Source organism: Octodon degus, unplaced genomic scaffold (genome assembly GCF_000260255.1).
Source record: "Octodon degus isolate 3935 unplaced genomic scaffold, OctDeg1.0 scaffold00083, whole genome shotgun sequence".
Taxonomy (NCBI): domain Eukaryota; kingdom Metazoa; phylum Chordata; class Mammalia; order Rodentia; family Octodontidae; genus Octodon; species Octodon degus.
The window spans coordinates 1,112,087-1,132,123 of NW_004524659.1; positions in this window are offsets into that span (position 1 = coordinate 1,112,087).

The window sequence follows — 20,037 nt, forward strand, 5'->3', positions numbered from 1 at the left end:
CAGAACCCAAACAGGAGTTTGCTTGGTCCCCTTCTTCTTGGTGTATTGATTCTCTTTGAGATATCTTATTTACTGTTGTAACATCTGTAGTTACCTACCTGTAAAGTAGATTGTTGACTGCTCCTTGTGGAAGACAATTATTTTTTGGGCAGGCTCAGCCAACCCTGGGGGTAGGTCTGTCATGGCATGTGATGCCGGGGATAGAACTGTGGTCCCTGTGCTTTGCCTAAGCTTGCCTAAGAAAGTGCTTTAGACTGCTGAGCTGTCTCGCCAGCCCCATGGGAGACAATTTTTGATTTGTCTGTTGTCTGACTTTTCTGGCAATTACCTCACCCCAATCTCCTTAACCAAATAAATATGTTTTTTTCTATTTTCCCTCCAGCCACGTGACTTCTCTGTGCTCCTGCCTCCTGGGCAAGGGATTGGTTCCAGGTAGGCACAGAGCTGAGGTGGACCAACTAGATTACTTTCCTGGAGTTTGTCTTCGGGAAGAGTGCAGAAGCACATCCTTCTTGGATGTTACTGGTGGTCAGAGTCCATTAAATGAAGTGAGGTACACGGTGAGCTGCTTGGTAGCTGGGAAGCAGAGTGTAGGAGAAGGATGAACCAGAGGGGGCAGCTACCCAAAGAGTTCAAGAGCTGGCTGTAGTCTTCCCAGAAGCCTTCCGACTTCCTGCCCACTGTCTTTTTGGGGGTACTTCTCTTTCTTCATGCACAGTCTACTTTTTTCAGCTTTAGGGAATGAGGAGAGCAGAAATAGCTCTTGAATGCATGCTCTGTGTGTTTAAGGAATCCTGAAATTAACCCTATGAGATGATTTAGCAGAGTGCTTGACATTCAACTAGCCTTCGGAATGTGACTGCTGCTATCTGACCCCTTCAACTTTACTCCTTACTCTCGAGTTTCATACTTTCCTTATGAATGCCCCACATATTTCAATAGAATTGAATCTACCAACTCACATGTCTTAATCATTTTGTCTAAATGATCGCCATCTATCCAAAGTTCAGGTCAGAAGACTAAGAATGTCCTTGAGTCTATCCTAGGCTCCACAGCCATTCAAGCAAATTTGATAAATTCATCATAAATATTCCTTAGTTTTATTCATTTATTTACACCCATATAAGTGTCACTTGGATCCACCTTTACTATGTCCTTCACATTATGAGTATTTCTCTTCTTCTAACCACACTTGTCCTTCTCAATCTGATGATTTTTCAAACTTTTTATTAAGACAGTGAAATACTTTGTACAAATAAAATCTTACGTCAAACCTCAATATGTATGGTGAAATAAGATGAAGCTTGTCTGTTTTTTTTTAAAGGAAGTAGAGCTAGGTGTGGTGGTGCATGCCTATAATTCCAGAACTCTCAAGGTTGAGGCATAAGGGTCATTGAGAATTTAAGACCAGCTTGGGCTAAAAAATGAGCTCAAGGCCAGCCTGAACTGTAAAATCCTCTCTCAATAAGACAAACAGAAGGGAAGTGAAGTTGACTTGGATCTCTGCTGTTTGGCACCTCGTGTCTTCTCTGATCCCCATGAGCAAGGTAAAGAAGGAGATGAATCAGTCAGTGCTCACAGAGAAAGATGTTTACAAGGAGTCTTACAATGGCTGGCTGCAGAGCAGGATGTAGAAGAATGTAAAAGGGCAGTCTACATACTGTAGATGCAAAAGACCCAGTCAAAGGTTAAAGGTCTTGAGCTCACCTTAGAGTCCTGTGCAAGTCTGTATGAGAAAGCTGAAGGGTCTGTGCTGAAAGCCAGGAGATGATGTCCAAGGCGAAGGGGAAGAATGGAACCTCTGCAAAGAAACAGAAGGGAGCCCACCCTCTTTCCTTTTTTTAAACTTCATTCAAGCTATGAGCATGTTTGTTGGTACTGCTTATACCCAGGGTGGATCTTTCATCTTCAGTAAATTCATTCAGTCATACTCAGAACTGTGTTAAGGCAATCAGTTGGAAAAATCTTACTCAAGTTGACAAAACAGTTAGCTATCACAAGAGAGGAGTCACTGCACCCAAAGTACTCAAGAAGGGAACACTCCAGGCAGAAATAACAAAGACCTCAGGGAGCAACCAGAGGCCATTGAGAAAATGAGAAGACTCTTGAAGAACAGTCAGAAAGGCAATAAGGGTCAGAGTACATATGGACTTGTGGCCATTGCAAGAACTTTGAGTTTCAGTCTGAATGAAAGGGCATCCTTTAGAAGAGCTGAGCATAGCAGTGACTAGGTTGGGCTTCAGTGCAAAGAGAATCACTCAAGTTTCTTTGTGGCTAATAGACACTAGGGGATTAGAGATATCAGTGAGGAGGCTATTGAGTGATAACTTATGCAAGAGATGAGGGTGGTTTGGATCTGGAGAGTGGCATTAATGTGGAGAGAAAGGAACAGATTGGGACCATATTTTAAACATAGAATAAATAGAGTTTGCTAAAGGACTGACTATGGCTATGAGAAAGGAAAACTTGCAAGAATAGCACAGTGATGTTTTTTGCCCAAACAACCTGGAAGCACGATGGGCCATTGGCTGAGAAGGAGACTGTACACAGAGCAGGCTTCACAGAGCATGATATTGACTTTATTTAATCACAGGTGAATTTGGGGCCATATTTTATTGACATTAGCTCAGATTTCTTGGGCACACAGATTTGATACCCAGTTACATGGCTTCGAAAGCCAGGCAGATTAAGGGGGAAGTTATATATTTCACAGAAAAGTTTAGACTCAATACCGATTTTAGTAGTACAAATTGTGAACCCTGATAGCATTTACATGCTTAGCACATAAAAGGTCAGCCAAAGAAAGTGAGGCCGAGTGACCTGTGGAGAGTTCTGTGGCCTGCACTGCTTCCGGATGTGCAGATGTGGTAGGCAGCCTCAGGATGGTGTTCTATCCTGGGGTGTCCTGCCCTTATATTCACCACGGTAGTGTGCACAAGTACCAAGAACTTTCTCAGTGGAGTATATAGAGAAATCTCCCCTGGGCCACAGGTGAAACATTGGAAATTTGGGGAATATTGTATCTAAATATTAAATATATTTTAAAGAATCATGGAGTAAATATACTAACAGTGTCACACATTGTCTAACACTTAAGCATGGAAAGTGCTCCTTTATATGCTTCAAAACATACATCCAGAGAATGTTGACTTAGCCCATTGACTTAGTCACTTTTCTCTCATTTCTGTGACAAAATATCTGATACCCAAAATTAAGGAAGGAAATGTTTGTTTAGTTCATAGTTAGTGGAAGTTACAGCTCATACTGGGATGGCTCCAAGGAGGAGAGGCACATGGCAGAGGGCAGCCTTTCCTGCAGGCAGAAAACAGCAAATATCAAAGGGACGAGCAGCAGCTACCCCTCTGCCCTCCTTGTATTGAATGCAGATTATCCACTCCAGGGTGGGTCTAGCACTCACACTCCTAATCCCAGCATTGGATCATGGATTGATCACAAACTCTAGAAGCCTCCCCATGACTACATGAGGCTATGAGGGGACACCTAAACACAAACCACAACACCTATGTTTATGTTGTGTATCTTCAGCCGTGGGTTGTCTTTAGGTAGCACTGCCAACCAAACAATTTCACCTCACAGGATCCACGTGTTCTGATTGTTCCTCCAAATATACCTACTGGGAACACTTCAACTGTAAATAACATAGGACCTTATTAAAACACCTTGACTTGGAGGTGGGAAGTAGAGGAACTGTGCAAACCTGCATGTGCCTTCGTGCAACTAGGCTCTTCACATGGTTCTGTTCTACCATACTCAACCTGTTGTAGTTTATCACTTAATGTATAGCCTCATGTGTGCAAATGATATGCTTGTGATTGCATGTTCACTCCAAGCAGGGACAAGGGAAAAAAGAAAAAAACAAGAACCGTAAGAATGGTTTTTATAAAAGGAAAACTTTCATTTTTGGACTTACGTGTAAACATAAGAAGTATATAATTCTTTATGCCTATTTTTTAAAATATATTCTAATTTTTAAATTTTTTTATCATATTCTGTAGGGATTTAAAGTTCAGCATATCAATACTTGATGAAAAATACCTGTTCCATGTTATGCCTAAGCTTTTTGATATTCAGACAGATAGTGAGGTTAAGCTTAACAGCCTAGGTTGTATGGTAGTAACAATAAGCTTGTCTTCTGGATGGTTAACAACCTAAGTTTGCAGACCAAAATTAGAGAAAAAGGAGGACTGAAAAGTAAGCCAACATTTTGGCCCTAGCCTTCCAAGGTCAATTAAGACTCAGGACATATGAGAACTTGTAACATCATGTAACTCAGTACTGTCCCAAATTTTCTGATCAAGGAGATTATGGGGCCAAAGAGGAAAGTGATCGATGATGTAGAGTGTGCCTAAGGAGAGTCACATGGAGAGAAAACATTCTCTCAGGCTTTCACGGGGAGCACATTGGCCAAGCAATGGCCGTGACTCATCCACACGGCTGCCACTGACAAAGGTTCTACAATCTGAGGTACAGGATCGCAGGATAAGTCCTGAGGGGATTTCTCTGACCTTATCAGACCCAAAAGCTACAACTCTTGTTGCATAGGTTCTGCTTTACCTTGGTCTTAACCATCCAGCAGAAAAGTATAAAAACGAAGTATAAAAAGTAAAGCCATGGTGTTATGTTGAGCTGTAGGGGACTCAGGTCAGCGATTTCTGACATTGCCAGTCAAGTGGAAGACCCAATGTTATTATGGGCTACTGAACTCTTTTAGAATATTTTGCTGAGTTTTCACATCTATAATATTCAAATAACTGAACTTAACAAAAAAAGGGGATACAGATGAATGTCCATTTTATATCTGTGTATTCAAGGTGGTTGGGATAGATATATAGTTACAGTCTCTTAATGATTAGAGGGATTTGTTCTAATGGTGTTTCTAAATAGGATATCATGTCCACATCTTGCACAGCAATTATCCACTAAGAAGAGTGTATGCAACGTGTAAATTATTGAAACTGTCCTACCAATTTGATTTGAAACTGTGTCATTGCTATTTCTCAATAAAATTATGGAAAAAGAAAAAAGGAAAACTTTTCCAAAAACTTTGAAGCAAATTTTCTTTAAATTTAATTTGTATTGCATCTCTAGCTCAGCTGTGCTAGGGCAGAAGGAAGGGCCACTCAGAGACCAAAGAAAGCAACTGAAGATATCTTGTGAGACACAAGGTTTATTAAGACTTACTAATAGGTACTAACAGGAGAGGACAGGGCTGATACTTATTAACAGGAAAGAGTCCATAAAAAGCACATATAGGTCCAAAAGCATTATGTGGGAAGTCCACAAGGGACACATATACCCTTCACAATTTGTTGAAAAGAAAAGAAAATCCCATGAAGGTCATATTTAGCAACAGCGCTTCTTGGGAGGTCTGCATATGATAAGGTGGACAAGTGTTTTCCAGAGAATACCCAGTGCATCTAGTTAGACTATAATACTGCTTATACTCTGTATTGGGCTTTCTTCTCCCATCAATGTTTTATGGTGTCCAGGTGGGCTACAACACTATAAAATGCTTTGGCTCTTCCTGGTTACCACAGGGCTGGGGCTGAGGCGTTCACATTACATAGGCAATGAGATCATGAATTTCCTTTGTGCAGTTGTAGGACTGGATATCCAGGGAATGACTGGCTTAACATACAGGCAGAGAGGCAGTTTGTACAAATAGTGTTAGTTTGCTCAGCTCCTGGAATTACACAGATAGCACTCACCTGGATGATCTGGTCCAGGCACACTAACAATGCCTTATTGATTTAGCAAGAGTCTTGGAAGCCCAAAAGGCATGTTTCCAGGACATGGTACTGAGTGCCTTAGCTTTGCTCAGGAGCAATACAGAGTGTCATATAACTGGCTTTTGCCAGGAAAAAGCTTGGCGAAGTATTTCTTTTAGTGGATCATATTGCTGTTCACAACAAATCGTCGGTTCTGTTAGCCAATAAATAGAGGAAAATAGTTGTTGGGTAGCTAATGAACAGATTTGTACCATCTAAAACAGTAAAATCCCTGGCTACAGGATTCACGTTTTCTAATTTGGCCTTTACTGGGGGACTTCCCCCCTCCACCTGCCATATAAGAGAGCCAAAGGCTTATTGACCACTAGAACCTCTGGCAGTTTCTGGGATCCAGGGATACTGTCCAAAGTTACAAATCTGGAGAAGTTGCTCACTTGATCTCTGGCACTTTCACTAACAGCCAGAGCTTCACCTTGAGAGGAAACCACTGTGCTTTTGCCAGTGTGCTGCATAGCTCGTTAAAGAATCCTTTTAGCTGCCAAGACTCATCGTCAAACCACCCTTGACAAATTTTAATTTTAATAAAAGTAATTGGCCTAATATGAATCAGACTGATGGCCAGCTTTCAGAACAGGGTCTAATAGTCCATAATATCCATGCCACCCAGGGGACTCAAGATGACATCGCCCAAGATAATTATTATAGGATGTAGGAGCTAATAGTGAAGGCTAATTAAAAGTCTTGTTTCATATGTATTTCCTGTTTAAGAAAAGGAGATAGAAACTCCCTGGAGACTTTATAGGCTTCTGGGAAATGTATCTTCCCTCACCAATTTAGGACAGCTTGAGGATTTTAACATAATTCATCCAGATTCTACTCAGCACAGGGATAACCTCATGAACAAGAGAGGTGTAAATGTCTAAACAGCATGGGAGACACTTAGCAATTAATTAGAGGAAAAAGGCTAACGTGAGAAGTTGTATGTCATATTATTAAAAGCATAGCTTTTGAGATAGATCAGTCCAGATTCAGAAAGTCTAAAACCAAAAAATAAGGACAAAGTCAGATATTAGTTTGAGATCTTAAGAAACTTAACCAACCTTGCAGTTGGTTCCCTAATTTAGAAATAGGAGGCAAAAATGAGTATCTTTACAGAATTGAGCCAAGAATCGACATGAGATAATGAAGGTAAAGCACGTAGGCCAGAGCTTGGCCAGTAGAAATGAATCTATTAAATATGCTTGTTTCACACATCATGTTAGCAGCTAGGGCAGAGTGTGGCCGCTAAGGTTGGCCACACTGCTTCTTCTTCCCCACCTTTGCGATTCATTACATGGTTGAATGGGTGGAGAATTTTAATCTCGTTACTAGGAGGCTCAGAATATTGCGCTGTTGTGTTGTAACTGACCTGACAAAAGTACATGAATGACAGTCTGTCCTACATCTGGCCCACATGTGAGTTCCATGGCTATAGAGGTGCAGGTCTGAAGCCAGAAAAAAGTTTTTGCAAATTGAGCCCCAGTGACAAGCTCGAGGTCATAGATCACAGAGAACAGCATGGGGTAGGGGCATGATCTCTTCATCTGTCATAGGGCCAGAAAGATAGCTCAGAAGACTAAGTGCCTGCTTCGGTAAGTGCAGGGACCTGGGTTCGATTGCTAGCACTACATGCCATGCTGGCCCTACCCCCAGGCATGCTGAGCTGGCAACTGAGTCTGGGTGTGGTGGTGCACACCTGTAATCCTAGCACTGGGGAGGCTGGAAACTGGAGGATCACTATGAGTCTGAGCTGCTTAGTGAGACCCTGCACAAAATACATTTTTTTAAAAAAAATTCTCTTCATCTGGCATAGAGCCCATTATGTCTGGTGGCTTTGAGATATTGAGAGGTGCTTTACTAGGCTTCAATGAGGGCACTGATAAGGGCACTAGACTATGGGCTGGCAGAGAAGCAGGCCAGTGTGTTTTGTGATGTAGCTGGATCAGAGATTATCCTTAGAAATGCCTAGAGGTGCTATGAGAAGCTTTAAGTTCCTAGAAACTTCATTTTCCACTTTTACCAGTTGTTCAACGTAAATGTAACTAGGACTTCTTTTTTTAAAAATGTATTTAGTACAGGGTCTACAGGACCTCACCACACAGATCAGACTCGTAGTGATCCTCCTGTTTTCAGCCTCCTAAGCACTGGGATTACAAGTATGCACACCATACCCAGTCTCAGTCACTGTCTCAGCGTGCCCTGGGGGCAGGTCTGGCATGGCATGCCAGAGATTGAACCCCAGTCCCTGCGCCTGCCTAAGCAGATGCTTTAATCCACTGAGCTAGCTAGCTAGCCCCAGTAACTAGGACTTCTGTTCTCATCCACAGGCTTGTACAACTACATGATAAGAATTCTACTTCATACTCACCAGAGTATGATTAAATACAGAGGGGCTGGTGAGATGGCTCAGTGGTCTAAAGCATCTACTTAGAACAAGCTAAGCTAAGCAAAGCACAGGGACCGCGGTTCAATCCCCCAGCACCACATGCCAGCCAGCCCCGCCCCCTGGTGGGCTGAGCTGGCCACACACACTAAATAAACAAATTAAAAAAAAATAAATACAGAATGATTGAGTTTTACATCTTCACATGAGAATCATATGTGTAAATTATATACTGTAGTATATATGGGAAGAGAATAGTTGCCTAACAAGTGCTCCAGACTATGTCACATGTTTTTGTGAAAGGAAGGGATATTAAGTCCCAGAAAATTCAGGGAAATATTTCTTAGTTTATGTGTAAATGCAACAAGAATGTGTTGAGTGCCTTCCAGGTGTGTGCACATACTCTTATACATCACAGATATTGACACAAACATGAAATCTTGGTCAAAGAGGAAACACAATTAGACAATGCCAGTCTTGCATCTCAGAGTGCAAATCTAAATGGGACAGACCTAAGTGTCCATCAGTAGGGACAAAACAACGCAGAGGCTTCTGTCTCTTCACCAGAGTACAGGGAGGAGGCAACTGACCTTAAACTTGAGACTCTCCACTTCCACCAGTGGAGATCTGGGAAATAAATCATGTCAGTTATAGAGGAAAACAAGGTAAGGCAATTTCTTGGGGTGAAACCAATTTGCTTTGCTTTTGGTTTGATTGACAGGAAAGAAGAACCAGAAGGATCGCTGACAGAGGGCAGGCTGAGATTCACTTTTGAAGACATCAACTACAATCCTAGGAAGAACAAGGGAGAGACTTGGAGACAGTTGGTAGCCTGCTGTGGGGAATTACCTAGGACTCTTGGGCTTTATAGAAACACAGGTATCAGGAAGAGGCATATTCATGTGCCTTTTGAAAGTACCTGGACAACATCCTTTAATTCTCCGTCCTTAGAATGGTGGGAAGACCTACTCTGGTACTTGGGATTAGTAGGCTTTCTACTCCTGTGAAGAGTGAAATTTTGCATTTTTTTATTTTTTCCTTCAGTCATCTTCCAGTGACCTTCTGCACATTGTGAAAATATCACTGAGTGGGGAATGGGAGGGTTCAGCAATTCTATAAAACGCCAGAAGCTGCCCATGGCTTCTCTTACTCCCCGACTCCTGACTAAAGTTTTATGAGGTATGCCAGGGATAGACAACAGTCAGAAACATGCAGGAGTTTGAAGCATAGATTTGCTGCTGCCCAAGGAGTTCATAAATTACTTGCTTGTGTCCTCTCCACCAAGAAGATTTTCTTTCAAATGAAGGGATGACAGTGTTCAAAAGGGAGCCTCTCAATGCAGAATGACTTAATGAGAGATGGTGGGCAATCAGTCAGCCATGGGTTATCACCCCCAGTGGCCCTGTCACTAGAATTGCATACCTACCAATTCAGAGCAATAGCAGCCACCCATTAGCATTCCTTTCCTTTCATCTCCTTCACTTGGACCAGAGCTGGCATCATAAGGCAAGTTATGAACCAATGATTTGGTTCATCAATTTTTTATTTCCTCCATGCTCTTAACTTGGAGCTGTCAGTTCCTCCTCCCCTTCCTCTAGGGCCTCATCTTCCCATGATGGCTTTTACGGACCAAGCCTCAGAGACCTCAGGAAGGGGAAACCCCACCTTCAGAGATGAAATTTTCCATGACTGACCCATGGCCTCAGGGTGTCCTGGTAGAAAGCCTCCTGGAATAGGATACAATGGGGACAGAGAGAAGTGGGAGAGCTCAGAAGTGGTACCATGACCCTCTTTGTGAAGGCAGCGCATGCTAGGTACACATGCTCACAGACAACCACAGATGGTCTCTTTCATGGAGCATGCCCAGAGAGTCCCCTGGTGATAATTAGGTTCCTGCCTTAGCTGCTAGAGCCCATTTACCCACCATTAGTGAGGAACTGCTCTGCTTCAGTTACTTTTTCCCAGTGCCAATAAAGGGCATATGGCAGCTCTGAGCTCAGGCACACACTCACAGAGTAGCTCCAATTTCTATCCACAGTAATTTTATTCTGGAAAAATATTTTACTTCTGATTAACCTGTGAGCCATTTTATGTCTCTCTGTGTGTTGGAGAGACTGGGGGAAGTCAACGAATGGGCAGGTTGGCAGTTTTGGGCAACAAATACAATCTTAGGGTGGGGACTTGAGCTAAAAATCTTTAAAACCTTACCCCAAGAAGTGAATTCCTTCTAATTCAGTTCCTTTCATTTGTTGAAAATTAATATTCATTTATGGACACATAACTCATGGCTGTGCCCCACCCATACTGCTTGGGGTGTTATCATTGTAGTGCAGACTTCCAACAGCTTCCTTTCTTTTTCTGGAAGCCAGATTTTCCTCTCTTTTTGCTTTTTGGAAGGCCTGATGACCAATGTAGTGCCCTCCAAACAGCCCAGAGTGCAAGGCTGGCTTGAGTCAGGGCAGGACTGCCCCGCCCCAGCTCTGTTTTCCTTAGGGTGACATCATTCAGGTTTATGTTCTACTCTGACCCTCAGAATTCCCCAGCGCAATGGGCTCCGGTTACCCTCAGTGGAAATTGTCACTCCCCACTTGATGTCACTTCTCCATTCCTCTACCTGTGTTTTCTGGATTGATCTCCCAACTAATTTTTTTTTTAAATTCTTAAATCCCTCTTTCAGATTCTGTTTCTGGGAGAAACAGAAAAATGCTATCAGAAGGAACAAAAGAGTAGTCAGGTCATGTTACAGTAAGAAAGAACAGGATTGGGGATGAAATTTCTAATGCCTAGAGTAATACTCCAAAGCAAGCATGTAACAGACTGATATAAAATAATTTAAATGCTGGCCTTAAGGTTTCATAAGGTATGTGTAAAATCTTCCTGAGAATGCTTATGAAATTTACATTATGATGTGCGGGAGATCTTGGCCCTGAAGATAGTTAGCTATTTAACTCTAGTGACTTAGCTAAAAGGGCTGGGGTCCTGGTGACTTGCTGGATTTGATCATTAGCAGGGCCTGGGCAGGTATGTCAGAACTGGAGGTCATATGTTTTGACAACCCAAACAGATCAACTGGGTGAGCATTGGTGAATTATTTAACATTTAACCTTTTGTAGGAGATATTTTTAAAATAAGAATCAAACAGGGGATGCAGGGAGGGGGAAAGAAAAGAAGAGAAAAAGGATTAAAAAGAGAGGGAGGGCTGGGGCTATAGCTCAGTGGCACAGCTCTGGCCCAGCATATGCAAATTCCTGAGCTAAATTTCCAGCACAAAAAAAAGGAGGGAATTGAAGAACAGAATCAGGATAGAGGTTTTTTCAAATAAAGAGGATAGAAGTTAGATGGAAGAATAGGAGGGGAAGGGGACAGAAAAGAATTAAGTTGTGTCTTGTACATGTATGAACTCCCCAGGATAACTGTAATCAGTGTGTTCTATAAACATGTGCCACCGCTGGCAATAATAAGTAAGATCTAAAAAAAATCTTTTCCACCCATTAAAACCCATTAGAATGTACACACACACCTAGATGCATGCATTTGACCATTTCATCTTCCTCCCTTAACATGCTGAACACAGTCCTCTTTGTGCTTACACTATGGACCATGGAGAAGACAGGTCAGGGAGAGAGAAAAGAACCCTGCCACGTTTATAACTTTCTAGGAAGCAAAATGCTAGACCGGAAGTCAGAATCAGTGGCTGAGAGCTTGTGCATTCTCTGTAATTCAGGGCAAGTTGGTTCCCTGGGGCAGGTCCTGTTTCCTTATGAAACATGAGAACAGAAGACTACAGTATCTCCAGTCTCCAACTCCGATTTCCCCATCCCTGTATCTCGCAGCAATATTTTATATGTTCTGGTTATCAGAAATGATGTCCTTGCATAAAATTAATAAAGTAGCAAAGAAGTTTTTCATATTTTTCTTTTATGACCTAACTGTTGTCACTAATGTATTTAAGGCTTCCATATTTTTGAACGAAGATACAATAGTATTAATTATCATCCATCACAGGTAATTAGGTCAAAATCTTCAGATAAGCATGTATGTTTTCCTAATTTTTCCTATTACTTAAGAGTGAACAACCTCCTGGATATATTTTGGTTACTTTTTAAATATTGTACTCAGGTAAAACAGCTGTATGTGGAAAAATGGGCCAAAGAATATGAACTTTAAAAGCACTAGTACGTGTCACCACTTTGCTAAATAGTGCTGCCCTCAATTGTCCCATCTTTGTCCACATTGACATAGATTTAATGAGAATGCAATACAATCTGATATGTAAATGTAATATTACATCATAATTTAATTTTGTCTTTAAATGTGCAATGCACCATAATTTTATTTAATTAGCTACTTTATTTCACCCCATCTGTAAATGCATTTTCTTTTTGATTTGTAAACATATTTATATATTAAACCTTCCTAAGTGCTTTACATTTTTCACATACATTACAGCTTCTGAATATAATAAAATATATAACAAATGATATTTAATAATAAATAATAATTTAATCCTTTATGCTTATTTTCGATAATGACTGTAATAAATTACATTCTTCTCACCAGAGCAAAACAATTCCCTCTCCTTGGTATCACTGTCAACATTTATCATCTTTAATTTCTTTCATTTATTTATTTTTCTGATACTAGCTACTCCAGCAGGTATCATTGTGAAGCACTATCTCATAGTTTTAATTTGTATTTCTCTGACGATTAGTGACATTGAGCTTTTTGTCACTTACCTGTTAGTCATTTGAATGTCTGTTTAGGTCTTTTCCCCACTTTTGAATTAATTTTCCTATGTTATTGAGTTGCCTGACTTTTATATTTATTAGATATCAACTACGTATGATTGGATTTATCCAACCTTCTCTTATTCTGTAGATGTCTATCCTGTTGCTTCTATTCTTTATTCTGCACAAACTTCTTAATTTGTTGCAGTCCCATTTGTTTTATTTCTGGCATTTGTTACTCGTGCATTTGGGTTCATGTTCAAAGAAATTATTGGTCAGGACTGTGTCTTTGAACAAACCCTCTGTTTTCTTCTGGTGGTTTTATTTTACATCCCAAATTCATGTGTTGGAAATGGGATCCTTAATGCAACAGTTTGGGGAGATGCGGGCCATAAGAGGTGAGGAGGCCAGTAGGTTTCTGCCCTTGCAAACACATAAATACCATTGTTGTGGGCACCAGTTAATTGTAAACTGCAGTTTGGTCTCCTTCTGCTTTATAAACTCTGTTTCCCTCACATGCTTGCTTACTGTGTGGTGCCTTTCCATGTGTCATGGAGGAAGGAGGCTCTCATGAGATGTTTTCTCTTGTTCTTGGACCTCCCAGCCTCCGTGATCATGGAAAAAATAAGATCCTACTGTTTATGATCTACCCAACCTTGAAGGGGACCGTGAGTTGGTGAACCAAGATGGGTAGAGGATCAAAATATAAAAGAAGTACTAAGATACTAAGATATTACTAAGTACTAAGATAAGATGTGTTATGTGTATGAACCAACACCAAACGCTAAATGTAATCATTATATACTAATAAAAAGTTTAAAAAATAAAACTAGAAAGAAAGATTTGTCTGGATTTTAGTATTCTGTCATGGTGACAAAAATAGACTCATACAATTTTTTTCACTTAGCTCTTTAATTCACTTTGGTTGTTTTGGGACATGGTATAAGATCAGGTTCTACTTTCATTCTTCTGCATGAAAATATCTAGCTGTCTGAGTCTCATTTGCTGAAGAGTCTGGTTTTTCTCCATTGTATGTTCTTCACATCTTTGTTGAAAATAAACTGATTTATTTAAATTTATTTATTTAAATTTATTTATTTAAACTTATTTATTTAATCTGATTATTAATGGATGGATTTATATTCAGGCTCTCTATTCTGTTCCATTGTTTTATGCTTTTGTTTTTATGCTTATATTGTAATTCTTTGAAACAGAGTCTTATTGTGTACTTCCAACTGGCCTTAAGCTTACTGTGTAGCCAGGTAGGCCTCAAGCTCACAAGGATCTTCCTGCTTCAGCTTCCTGAGTGGCAGGATATAGACCTGTGCCCCCATACCTTGAAACTGTATTATGACTTTTGATTACTCTATATTTGTAATTTATTTTGAAGTCAGAAGGTATGATAGTTCCAGCTTTGTTTTGTTCTTTAAGTCTCCTTTGGTACTTTGTGGTCTTCTAGGTCTTGGTACACATTTTGGTATGTTTTCTCTTTGTACGAAAAATATTACTGGAATTTTGATAGGAATTATATTTAATATGTGGATTTCTTTGGGGCATGGACTTTTAACCATTTTGATTTTTCCAACCCAAGAAGATAGGCTATCTTTCCATTTATTTGTGTCTTTTCAATGTATCATTTTAGATTTTTAACTTGAAATATACTTTACATGATTTAAATCCAGCTCCTCCCACCCTCTTTTACCTTTCATTTGCATGGGAATAACTTGTCTATCTCTGTGCTTTCAAACTGTTCTGTATGTCTGTAAGACCATGAATAGCTTATACTTCAGGCTTGTGTGAGCGTGTGTGTGTGTGTCTGTGTGTGTGTGTGTGCGCAAATTTTACCTATATAGCCATTTTAAAATTTTGTTTCAATGCTAGGGATCACCTACACCTTACACATGCTGGCAAGAGCACTCACTAGGATTCAGGTACTCTCTGTCTTTTTTTTTTCTTCCATAACTTTATTGAGAAACAAATAGAAATGAGATAGTTTCAAACCAAATTGGTAGGACAGTTTCTATAATTAACACATTGCATTTATTCTTCCTAGTGGTTAATTGCTGTACAAGATGTGGACATGATATCCTATCTACAAACACCATTAGAACAAATCCCTCTATTCATTAAGAGAATGTAACTATATATCTATCCTAACCACTTTGAATACACAGATACAAAATGGACATTCATCTGTATCCCCTTTTCTTGTTAAGTTTAGTTATTTGAATATTATAGATGTGTGAACTCAGCAAAATATTCTAAAAGAGTTCAGTAGTCCATAATAGTATTGGGTCTTCTGCATCACTGGCAATGTCAGAAATCGCTGACCTGAGTCCCCTACAGCTCAACTTAACACCATGGCTTTACTTCTTATACTTCGTTTTTATACTTTTCTGCTGGGTGGTTAAGACCAAGGTAAAGCAGGACCTGTGCAACAAGAGTTGTAGCTTTTGGGTCTGAGAAGGTCAGAGAAATCCCCTCAGGATATATCCTGAGATCCTGTACCTTAGATTGTAGATCCTTTGTCAGTGTCATCCACATGGATGAGTCATGGCCATTGCTTGGCCAATGTGCTCTCTGTGAAAGCCTGAGAGAATGTTTTCTCTCCATGTGACTCTCCTTAGGCACACTCTACATCATCGATCACTTTCTTCTTTGGCCCCATAATCTCCTTGATCAGAAAATTTGGGACACTACCGAGTTACATGATGTTACTGTACAAGTTCTCATATGTCCTGAGTCTTAATTGACCTTAGAAGGCTAGGGCCAAAATGTTGGCTTTCCTTGCAGCCCTCCTTTTTCTCTAATTTTGGTCTGCAAACTTAGGTTGTTAACCCTCCAGAAGAGAAGCTTATTGTTACTACTATACAACCTAGGCTGTTAAGCTTAACCTCACTATCTGTCCGAATATCAAACATCTTAGGTAAAACATGGAACAGGTATTTTTTTGACAGGATGATTTAATTCACTTACACTTATGGTAATTACTGACAGGCAAGTGCTTATATTTTCTATTTTGTTAACGTTTTAATACTTATTTTGTTGATCCTTTGTCCCATTCTTCTGTTATGTTTTCTGCCTCTGTAATTAGATAAACTTCCTTTACTGGTATGACTTAGTTTCTTTGTGGTCTTTCTGTACCTACAGCAAGGTTTTTCTCTTGGCTCTTTCTATGATGAGTCCATAGAACACTTAATAAGCATAATCTAGTTTCAGCCAATAACTTTGTCACATAAAATAATTTTGTTCCTGATATCACACTATTTTATACTGTGTGTCCCTGGGCTTCAACTTGCTTTTACAACAACTCTAATGCTAACCAGTCCACTTCCACATTAACAATATTAATATATGCATGAAGACAGCACCTTCTTAACCTAGTCTCCTCTTATTATGTTCTACCACCCAACATGGTAACCTTAGAATTAAATTTCTAACACTTGAACTTCGGGGTACATATTCAAGCCATGGCAAGCTGAAGTGGCAGTTGGTTGAGACACTAATGAACCTTACTACACCTTCTTGTCCTTTCTCCTATCTCTACCAAAGCCTAACAGCTATAATTTGAATGTTCTTGATATAGTACCTTATGAATGGAAAACCTTTTTTCTTTCTTTCTTACTTTTTTTTTTTCAGAACCGGGCATTGAACTCAGGCCCTTGCACTTGCCAAGTAGGCACTTATGAATCTCTGTCAGCTCCTCAAAGTATACAGCTTAGGACTAATAAAGAGGCAGAGGAGAGACCCAATGGGTTTTACTGATTCTGCTTGGGGTCATTTTCTGAATTCCCCCAAGCTCAGGGTCATTTGCTGTTAGCTTTGGGTTTCCACAGAGTCATACAGTTCCAATCAGCAGTTCTGCATGAAGGCTTCTCCTAGGGTCTGGAATTTTCTCCTGATCATGCTGCATTCTTTCCTGGGTAAGACCTCATGAGAATATGTGTGCAGAGCTTGTGATTTCATCATCCTTTCTTAGCAGGGCAAGGACACCAGCTCCATATGTTTGCTTTCATTATTAATAACATGTTCACATTTCAGATAAAAATTACACCAAATTAATCTAATTATATATGGCAGCTAATTTTCTGAGTGATAGGCAAGTATTTAGCAGCTTTATAAAAATTGTGAAGAACATTCAAATTATAGCTCTTAGGCTTTGGTAAGGATAGGAAACAGGACAAGAGGTGGCAATCTCTTGAGCTCCTAGTAGGAGTATTTCATAAATGAGAGAGGAGCTACTGTCTTTCATATTCAGGAATCTCTTTGGACATTTCTAAATGAATATTATGTCATTCAATAACTTGCTTCCAGAATCCTTTTCTAGACTTTCTGCTTTTCTCATTGCAGCCTCTTTACCCCTTCCTTGAATGACTACTTGAATTAGGTAATTTTCAAATAGATTCATCTCAAATGCTGACTCAAGAGCATTGCTAATGATAACAAGAGTGGTGTTGAAGACTCTGAGGCTGCTTCCCAGTTAATGTGAGCACTGCACAATCAATTTAATATCTACCTACATTTGCCCACTTCTTGATTGTTCTCTAACTTTGAGACTCCAGTCCTGGTCTTGACAGGACCTTCTCCCACCTGACCAATTCCAATGCTGTCCTCATGATATTTTCACTACCATTGCACTCCTCCCCTTAATTTTGTCTCCACTCTGGTGCGGATCCCCATGGAATCTCATCAAGAACACCAGAGGATTCAGGAGGGATCACTGTGGAATAGTAGTTCCCAATGTTTGTGGCATCAGTTACCAGTTTCATAAAAGGTAGTTTTTCTATAAAGTGGGGCTTTTGGTATGATTCAAAGGACCAACATAGATTGCTTACATGCACAGTTTACAGCAGGGTTCATGTTCCTATGAGACTCTAGTGCTGCAGCTGATCTGACGCAAGGTGGGGCCCAATACACAGGAAGTTTTGCTCCTCATCCCCCAGCCTACCTCCCACTGAGTAGCCCAATTCCTAGCAGGTCACAGATCACTATGGATTTGTGGCCCAGGGATAAGTGACCTTCTCAGTGTCTTACACTGAAGGATGTTTAACATCGTTGAGTGTTTCTAAATGCTAGACTGTACTCAAACAATTGCACCAACCAAAAATGTCCTTATGTGTTTCCAAATACCTAAGGGTTGGAGTGGGTGACCCTACTGCAGGTGCTGAGAAATAATGCCAACATATTATTCTAGAGGCAAAAAAATCAACCAATCAATCTCATCTTCAATTAGAATCCTGTAATGACAAAAACAAAACAAAAACTAACAGTAAATGTTTCTACAAATTCATTTCTACCTAGACCTGCACACACATAACCTCATTAGTCTGGTAGGATAAATTCCCTCTTCACCGTGAACTTCAGGCCACTAGTGTTTACTTCTTGTTGTGCTCTCACCTCCCTAACTTTGTTGTCCAAGACTCCCATGAGGACTTTTCCCCAGGGGCTGTTTGTCTGTCCATCACATCTGATCTCCCTAATCTTCACCTTCACAAGCTGGCTCCCTCCCTTCTTTCAGGATCCCAGTTTATGTGTCACTGCCCCAGGCATCCTTCCCTGATTCTGATCACTTGAAATAAGCAGGGCTCCCACTCTGTTTTCCTCTACCATGATGTCTATTTCTTAACATTAAAACACTTTTTGAGACCCTAGATTGAACCGAGGGCATGGAGTTCCATTCCTAGTCTTTTTGTTTTCCTTTTGAGACAAGGTTTCACTAAATAGCTAAATTTCCCAGGCTTGGCTTGAACTCAAACATCTCCAGCCTCAGCCATCTAGTGTGATGAGATTACAGATGTGTGCACTTTCTTCATTCATAATCCCATATATATTTATTTGTCCTCTGTTTATCCCCTTGAGGGTGGAATGAGTCCATACTGTTTGTGAATCTACAACCTGGCTGACTTCTGAAGGTGACCGACCCGTGATTGTAGAGACAGACTTCCAGTGTTTTTGGAAGGTTCTGCTATATAAGAACACTAAATTTACTTCACAGATGGGTTTTGAGGAGACCTAAAGCTTCTCTGGGCCATTTCAATGCAGTCATACTTGGCAGTAGCAGTAACGAAGGATGCTCTGTGTGTGAAGTCACCAGAGCTGAGCTGAGCGGGCCCTTCAAAAATGTTAAAAGGAAGCAGTTAAATGTTTTCTGTATTTAAAATCAGTTTGGGAATGACCAGAAGGTGCCTGAGTCTGAAGGAGGCACATGGGTATCAGGCTGGCTGTGCCCTCCTTGATGCCAAGTTCAAAGGTGAGCATAGGCTCATTACCAAACCCAGCCTGGGATTTCTGCGAGCTCTCTTCCAGAAGAAGGAGGCAGAGGAGGACACTAACCTTGAACTCTCACACTTATGCCTTTAGCCAGGAGAGAACAACAAGTTTATGTGCATGTAACTAGATGGAAGGTTTACATTGGGTAGAATTTGAATTGAACTAAAATACTAAATTCAGTTACAGAAAATTACCTTTTTTGCACACTGAAAGTTGTGACTGAAAATTTGTAGTCAATGTAGTAATGATGTCAATAGTAATTACCTGATTTGTACTCTGTAGCACTTCACACAATTTTGTCGGATCTTGACAGTGATAGATTGAAGATGTGGTGGAGTTGGGAGCGGAATTCTTGTGTTTTGACTGGATCTTTACCTCTGTGTATCTGTGCTCTGTAAGGTATGCTGGAGTGTTTAGGCAAGAACCACATTTAGATTAGACAACCCAAAGCCTGGTTGTTTTAGAGTCCTGGATTGACTGCCTCCCTTCCTCCAGGTAGGTATATTGTAGGTCTGAGTTGAATCTGGGGTCTGTCAATGTTTCCCTTCCCTTTGTTTTCTTTTCCTTTCCCTCCCTTCCTTTCTGTTTTTCCTCTTCTCCTACCTTTCCCTCCTCTCCCTTGCTTACTTCCTCCTTTCATCCCTCCCTTACTTCATCCTTCTCTTCCTCTTCCTCTTTCCTCGCCTTTCTCCTTCTTCTTTTCCCTCTCTTTCTTTCCTTCCTTCCACCCTCTCCTCCTCCTTTTACTCCTTTTCCCTTTTCCTCCTCCTCTTCCTCCTCCTCCACCACTACCACTTCTTCTTCTTCTTCTTCTTCTTCTTCTTCTTCTTCTTCTTCTTCTTCTTCTTCTTCTTCTTCTTCTTCTTCT